The following is an 8,302-nucleotide window of genomic DNA, read 5'->3' as shown; positions in this document are numbered from 1 at the left end:
TCGTGTGGAGGTTTATGTAATGGGGCCTCGGAAATCTCAAAGAAATATTCAAAGGAAAACACGGTTTACCAGTAGATGCATTTGTCCCACCACACAGGTAGTCAAGTTAAAGTTTTCGTGTTTCTGTGTAAGTTGCAGTGTATGTGTCTTTTTGTTGTTGTCACAATTAAGATATATTGGAATATTTTGTTGTATAGTTGTTCACCAAAGTGTGCCTAACCGATGGCCTTTGTAAAGAGGAAAAGATCAAAGTTGCACATTTAGATGAAAGGGTTTGAAAATATGTTAAAAGAGACTTTTATGGAAGTGGTATCAAAGACATGTACTGAAAAAAAGAAGAAGTTTAAAACGTACCAATGGGACTAATTTGTTTTAGTGTACATAAACAATTAAAACCTCACTAAATGAATAAAGGCTTTTTGTGCTTGGAAGGAGAGAGTGATGTATATCCACTATATCACACAGCGGTATAGTTTGTCGCCCTGCTTGGATAAGCACCTGGGGGTTCTCAACATGCCACCGTCTCAACTGCCTCACTACTAAAACACATCCTTATAAATATACAATTAAATAAATACTGTTTTTATTCATGGAGTATCACCATGTCAGTCAAACCAAAGACTTAAACCAGCTTCTCTTCAACCGAACCAATGATGATAGACTCGTCACTTGTTAGTAGTTAAGTAGTAATATATTTTTAGTCGGATAGCAACAACAGTTATTGTTCAAAATGTTTACATCCGTTCTTACAGACATGAGCAGAAGCAGAGGAACTTGGGTTTCCACAGAGCGAGAGACTTTGACAGTACAGTGAGGTGTCTGGGATCAGAAAGCCAGGAGGAACACATGTATAGTGGCTGTAACTGCAGTTTGAGCTGCAATTATTGGCAATAAATTCTGAGCTATTCCAAGTCACAAATAGGTGCATGTGTTTTCTTTCCCGGCTTGTTTTTTTTTTTCCCCTCTCATGTTGGTCTGAAAGCAGAAGCAAGGAAAGTTCTCATGTGAGAAAAGGCTTGCGGATAAATCCAGTCTCCTCAGAAACATTGACTTTGTTCTCGTCACACTCTCGATAAGTGTGACTTATTTACGGCAGGCTCCTTTTCCTATGGAGTGTCGAAGCCCGTGTTGGTTTCAGGGCTGCGACTTCAGCCTCCTCGCTCAGCAGCCTTGCAGCAAAGTGCAGGAGTCAGTTTACATCTCAAGTTTCACAATAAAGTTCAGCTGTAGAGTTGCTGCCTCGTGTCGTCACCTCCAAACGGATGGTAAAATCATCTGGATCAACCAGTCGGTGTGTTTATAACAATGTTTTTAGTGTGAGCAGGTGATTCCAGCATGTTTTGGGCAGGTTTCATTTTGACATTATCAAATATCTTAAGCATTCTTTGAAAACTGTACGCCCAATGTCTGTGTGTTTTTTTTTCTTTAATAACATTTAATGATATTAACATGTGTTGTATGCAAAAAATCAAAGCTCGCAAGTGCAACAAAAGGTTGTTTTGTTTTGGTAAACAAAATATTTTGTTTGTGTTGTCTTTCTTTTTTTTTTTTTGAGTGTGTGTCTGCAAATGTTTGCAGTTTCAGTTTGGGATTGTACACCTTGTCCTACATTTTGTGTACTTTATATTGCTTTTACTTTTCGACGGTAAGACTGTGTGTGTGTGTTTGTGTGTGTGTGTGTTTGTGTGTGTGGGTGTGTGTACGTGCTGCAGCAATGATGTTAATTCACCACCATCTCCAACCTCCGTCCTGTTCATGGCCTGTATGAGAACAATCTGTATAGCATCAAAACGTTTCAGTATTTTGTTGTATTTACAGAGGAGCTTTGATGCACTTTTCAAATGGTTTACTTTGATGCTGTACAGAATAGAATTCCCCCAAAATGTGTATGTTTCACAGGACCCCCTTCTTTTTTTTTTTTAAAGATGCAATTATAATAGTTTGACAATGCATTTACAATATTGTCCTTTCAAATCACCATCTTGAAAAGAAAGTGTTGGAGGGATGCGTAATACACACAGTGCAAAGTCGCTCTGAGGAATACAGCCATGTATTGATTGTCCTTGTGCGTCGTCGTCGTCGTCGTGTGACGGAGCTCGACTGCCTTCGTCCTCACTTGTCTGTGTGTCCGTCCGGAGTCGGTGTTTGGAAGAGTCCACGTAGTCCAAATTAGTAAGCTATTGGCCATTGCTATTTATTGTCCATGTAAGTTGTTTAGTTGTTTACTGAACATTTCATGTCAAATTAAATACCCACATCACAAACGCCATGTATGCAAACTCATTGTAATAAAGCTTTTCAGATTTCCTGAGTGAGTGATTAATGTGTTTCTCCTTAAACGTGGTGACTCGAGCCTTTTGTGAGTTTGTACAGGTTCTGGTTGTACTTGTGTTCACACTGACTGAGTACAAATCAACCCTCCTGTTTAACTATTTGGTCCTTTTAACTTGAAGATTACATTTAATAAAAAGTATTTTCTTAATAGGTTATTTAATGACTTATTTACCCCGTAAGTGTCCATTTTGTTCATATATGTTCCGAAACGCAATCTAGTTGAATATTCCACTGACATATTAGACTTTGCTAATTATCATTATCACAGACTGGCTGAATAACAAGAGTGATTTTGGTGCATTGTTACTTCCTCTACAATGTCAGGTTTTTAATCAAAAGTTATACTAATAATATGTATTAACCGTGTCATTCTTAGGGACTTCTGAGGCACAAATCTTGTGGTTAACGATTCCAATGTAATGAAAAAAAAACCTGAGACAGTCAAAATGCAGTGGATACATTTTGAAATGAAAAATGTCCACCATTGTTGTTGCTCAGTGACGCTGCAGAGGGTTGAGCTGTGGGGCGATGAAATAATAATTTCTGCAAATATGCGTCTTGCCTATCCACACCTCAAAGACAAGGTGGTGTTTTAAGATTTCCACACTCTGGAACCAGCTTTTTTTAGGTTAAAAAAATTAAAAAAGCAGGAAGCCAAATACTCTGAACTGCTGTTTGATGCTTAAACACAAGTTTTCTTGTTGCTTTCCAAACAAGTCATTTAACATCATGAGACTTTTTTTTAAATATTAATCAACATATTCTAAATAATGATCAATAATTCAGAAAATGCTTTCTGTACATTTTGTTGTACCTCTAACAGTTACTGTGACTATGACAGTATAACTTTTCCTAGATCCAACAAAACACTGCAATTTATTTGAGATTCCCAGCAGGATCTCTCCTTCAGAATAAAATGTTTTGAGGTTGTTTTGTTTTTCTGTGCTGCTTGTTTATGGGGGGAAAAAAAAAAAAGTTTTTCTAAAATATTTTTTCAAACTGCCACTTCAGTCAAGCTAAACTCTTAAATGTGTTTTTCTTGAGTGGAGTTTTGTTTTTGTATGAAGTTTAAAAACAGCAAGGTTTTGAAAGTGTGTGTCCTGATAAGACGGTTGGCATTTCTGGTTATTACATTTTCTGTAGTTTGACTGCCATAAAAAGTTTAAATAATTGAAGATAAATCTGACAAATGTTAGTAACAAATGGAATATTTCAGTCACTCTTGGTACTATGAAAATATTTGTGTGTGTGTGTGTGTGTGTGTGTGTGTGTGTGTGTGTGTGTGTGTGTGTGTGTGTGTGTGTGTGTGTGTGTGTGTGTGTGTGACCACCTTTTCTGCTCCTGGTTGAGAGGAAGTTCAGTTTCTGTCTGGTTGCTACTCATTTGGAAACCAGACAACTTTTACACATCTCAGTCTCTTAAAGCTGCTGATTTCTGTTTCGTATTTTGCCGCGACTAACAGTGAAACGCAAAGTCGCCTGTGGAAAGACGCAGCTTAAAGATTGACGGACGTATCTTAACAGCAAAAGCAGGTGAAAACTCCGTCCCTGTTGCCGCCGTAATGCAAGAGACGTCCCGGATTAAGCAGAAATGATTAAAGACACAGTGGGACGTGGGAACTGGTTGTATTTATTTGATCTATTGGAGAATACTCCAGTCTACTGAGGCCAGAAGCTGCAGTCGTGCTCCGTGCTCTCCTCTCACCCCTTCATTGGTTAAGAGCTTGGGTCTTCACCAATCAGATCTGCTAGCCAATGCTCCTGGAGCCAAGCACTGGTTCAAAATGTGGAAGAACCCCCCCCCCCCCAACTTCAGATGACCAATTGAAGCATGTGCAGAAAAAAAGAAATACGTTTTGATCCTGAACTCCAGATTTGTTGGATCATCTGGCCTGATCGACTACCTGTGCAAATCGTTTCTTCAGCTGACGTCAGTTAAACGATCTCCTACGTTCTCTCTTAAACAACCACGACTGCTTTTCTTCACTCAAAGTGTGAAGAAGGAAAACTGTCCAATTGGTCCACAAGTGAAGTCCTTCCTTTGTGCCACCCTCTTTTAATTTCTGCCGCTTTGTTTGAGGTCATTAGATGAGTGTTTACCGTCTCCCTCTTACTTTTGGTCCCCCCCCCCCGGGTGCCCCCATCCTCCTACCACACCCTGACTCCATACTGTGACTTCTCTCTCTGCTCCTCCCGCCAAACTAAGAAAACGCCATCCCCGTGGGTCCTCCTCATCCCCCCCTGGCCCAGGAGCAGTGAGGGTGGCCACTGGCTTTCTCCCCGTAATGAACTCCACGGGGACTGATGCTCAGTTTCATCACGGCGAGGACTGCTCCCAAGGTGCCCCCCCCCCCCACCCCAAACACAGTGAAAACAAACAAAAGTAAATAACTAGAATTAATACACAAGTTGTTTGGCTTTTCTCTGCATGAACTCCCCCCCCCCCCCCCCCCCCCCCCCCCCCCCCCCCCCACCACACACACACACACACACACACACACCCTCCTCATAGCCCTTTATGTATCTATTGTGAGAAATTGCATCTGTGTTTTAGGTGTAGTGATAAAGGCCTATTTTGTTTTTCTTTTCTTTTGTTTCCATACATCCCAGATCCATGCATCCCTAAGTCCATCTTGTGGTGGAAAATCTTAACTGCACTGCACTTGTCCTCCACAAGTGAACCCATTTTTAATACCCTTCAGCAGACAGCCACTTGGACACGAGTACACTGAGGTGGTGTGGCTGTTGAAGCATTTTTTTTTTTTAAGGGAGGTGGAATATATGTAAGTCTTATCTGAATAACGCCAGATACAAACAAGTGTTGTGAGCATTAGTTTGCTGTTTTGGTTGGAAGGAGATCAGATAAACGCAGTCCCACAAAGCTGTATGCATGCCCACTTTTTTTTGCTAAGCCCAGTAAATGTTACATAGGTTCAAGTTAACGTTAAAGTGTCCATTATGCTACAGAATCTATATGTTAAAGCAAACTGTTTTCAGAAAGTTTGGGTATTTTTGTATTTTTTTAATGTGAGTTTTGCAGTTAATCATATTAGAAGTTGTTGAAAAGAGAACAAGGAGAGGTGTTCTATACAAGCTTCATGCGGGCTGAAAGACAGCGGGACTTTAAGGTACGTTATAAGCGACGGTGTGTGTGTGTGTTTTCCTGTACATTAAAGAGGAGGTGTGGAAGAAATAGAATAATCTCTCAGCATCATCATGGTTCGTCCCAGATGGAATGCGAGTGTTTTGAGGGAGAGAAAAAAAAAAAAAGAAATGGGGCCATTCCAGGGGACATGCACTTGGATTTTCTTTTTTCCTTTTCCCCCCTGTTTGTTTGTTTTGTTTTTTGAAGTCTGGAATATCAATATTTTTTTGCACATTTGAAATAGCTTGTGGCGCATACTTGGCAATGGCAGCCTGAGCTTCAAACATATTAGTTTGCTGGGAGAGAAGAACCACCAGGGACAGTCTCCAAACACGAGCGGGAACAGCAGCGCAGTCCTGTTCATCATTTGAAAAGCTGCTATTGTTTGAACTTCAGTAACTTTAAACAGGTTTAAACTCATATTTAGAATGAAACGGTCGTCTTGTCGGCCCGCTCGGTTTTCAGGTTAGAGTATTTGTCAGCAGCGGGGCTCTTCGGGGGAAAACGCTGCGAGGCTCAGGCAGAGGAAGACGGTCCCTGCAGTCATTTATCTGTCGGAAGCTGCACCCCAGCAGGGCCGCGACTGGCGTCAGTCATCGGCACCGCTCCTCACACACAGGCGCGTGTAAAGGCGTGCAGGCGCACACACACACACACACACACACATGCAGTAAACACCACATATAATAAGCATGTGTGCACACAAACACTGGTGTAATGAGTGACTCTGGCTCTAAATGTCCTTAATCTGCAACCACCAGGCTGGCGCAGAGGGGGCACAGTAAAGAAACAAGCAGCCTGTAGCGAGCTCAGCCCAAAATAAAAAAACATGGCCAAGTGGTTCACGAAAGCCGTCAGGGGCTCTTAAAAGGCACACGCTGCAGCTAACCCCCGTCCATCCAGCAGGCCGACGGGAGGTTTGTTAAAAAAACGCCGGCCCTCGCAAATTTTTTTTTTTTTTTACCTCGGAAGCATGGGAGCAGAGCTTCCGGAGTGGAGCGGTTTCACAAACTGTAAACGACTGGGGAACAAATGTCGTCTTAAACATGTTCAAAAGAAACCCGACCCTCAGGAGACACACTTTTACAGGTGGCCGGGGAGTGGTGTCAGATGTGCAGAGCCTTCCATCGAAACACACACACATACACCGTCGTGTTTGTCAATGACGTCCCGCATGCTTGTGTTCATTGCCGGCATTTTTTTTTTTTTTTTTTACATGTGGAAAGAAAGACAGAACCACCAACTGCTGAAACCCTGATCGCATCACAAAAACTTTATTTCACTGTTTAAAAACTGTATTCCTCACAGGATTGTTGCTAACCCAAAAAAACAAAACCTACAACAAAAGTACTACTAGAACCACAGTCGTAAATACGAGGGCATTTTTCCAGCATGACTCCGATGACTGATGATACAATTATTTTAAAAGGCAAAGGACAAAAACAGTTCACAGGAATCTACCCACCAAGAAAAGAAATACTATTGCTTCTTTTCCTTTTTTTCCCTAATAAATGAATAAATAGTGTGAATTAAAGTCATAACATCACCAATAGGAAAAGATATTTGCAATCTATAAGATATGTAGATAATTTTATATATTATTTCAGTACTACGGAACAAAAAACAAATTCTTTCTACTATATACTTTTTTTCTTTAAAGAGAAAAATCAACAATGAATTTAAAATGTCTATCCTGTGGTCGGCGTAGTGAATCAAACCCAGGTTTAATTTTGACATGAACGCCTGTTCAGTTCAACTTTATCATCTTCCATCTTTTGTGACAAAAGAACCACAAAGATCGGGCGAGTTATTTTTTTTTATGTCCTCCTAAGTCCTACTATATTTCAGCCGTATGCCAGACTTCCAGAAGGATTTCCCTCACTGTCACAAGCACATGTGTTCGGCCCCCGTAAAATAAGCACTCTGCCCTATAAACTTGCCAATGAGCTGTCCCAAATAACCACATCTGTCAGCTCGACTTAAACAGGCCCTAAAGAGTCACTTTTAAAGATGAAGGGACTGTCGGCTGCACACAGACGCAGCACAGACAAAGCCTCTACTTGTGCCATGAAACGAGGGAAATGCAGGTATCAAGAGAAACGCTCACGTTGCTGCTTCAGATGAGGAAACATCTGATTTCAAAGTGGAAACCCACGTTCACGTTCTTGGAAGAATCATATTTTAATTGTTACGGCTCATGCAACATTATGCAATCCTGCAGTCGCTCTGTATATTACTGTGGTCCAGGAACTGACTTTTATTTTGTGTGTGTGTGTGTGTGTAACTTTTTGTTTTATTATCACCAGTAAAGTTAAATTTAAACCACTGCACACACCGTGAGCTCACAGGCAGCTCTGCATCTCACCTCATAACTGCAACGCTCGGGACATTAAGCTGATTGCTGGTTTCCGATTTAAGGCCGTGCGACGGGATTTTTTTTTCAACGCAGCTGCTTTGCGATGAGTTGAGGCCCGAACACACACACACACACAGGGGAGATGAGTTTGAGTGTGTGTGGTGTGAATGGGGGGAGGAGGGGTGGTTGTTGTACCTGGCCACGCTGTGTTTCCATGTTCCCACGGTCCTTCCCTGAGCCCTTCACCCCCACCACCACCCACCCACCTCCAGATAATTCTGACTGTACCACCTCTGAAGTTATGGAAACAAACCATCCTCCTAAAACTCAGGTTTAAAGGTTTCTGAGATGGGAAGGGGGGGGATAAAAGACACAAGGAGAGAAGGGGTGTGGGGGGGGGGGGGGGGGGGTTCCTGTCAGCATATCCAAGATAAGTTTTGGATGTCAACTTTAAGAAGCTGTTAAAAA

The 8,302-nt window shown here is 41.6% G+C and overlaps 1 protein-coding gene across 1 annotated transcript in view; it reads left to right on the top strand.

Moving 5' to 3' along the window:
- Window positions 1-2,307, top strand: part of nek7 (NIMA-related kinase 7) — a 67,883-nt gene extending 65,576 nt beyond the window's left edge. The window contains exon 10 of the mRNA XM_080506782.1: window positions 1-2,307. This exon is cut by the window's left edge and continues 1,066 nt beyond it. The gene's annotated coding sequence lies outside the window, so the exon portion shown is untranslated.
- The last annotated feature ends 5,995 nt before the right edge of the window (window positions 2,308-8,302 follow it).

Source organism: Blennius ocellaris (assembly GCF_963422515.1).
Source record: "Blennius ocellaris genome assembly, chromosome: 12".
Classification (NCBI taxonomy): Eukaryota; Metazoa; Chordata; class Actinopteri; order Blenniiformes; family Blenniidae; genus Blennius; species Blennius ocellaris.
This window is presented reverse-complemented; position numbering and strand designations above follow the sequence as displayed.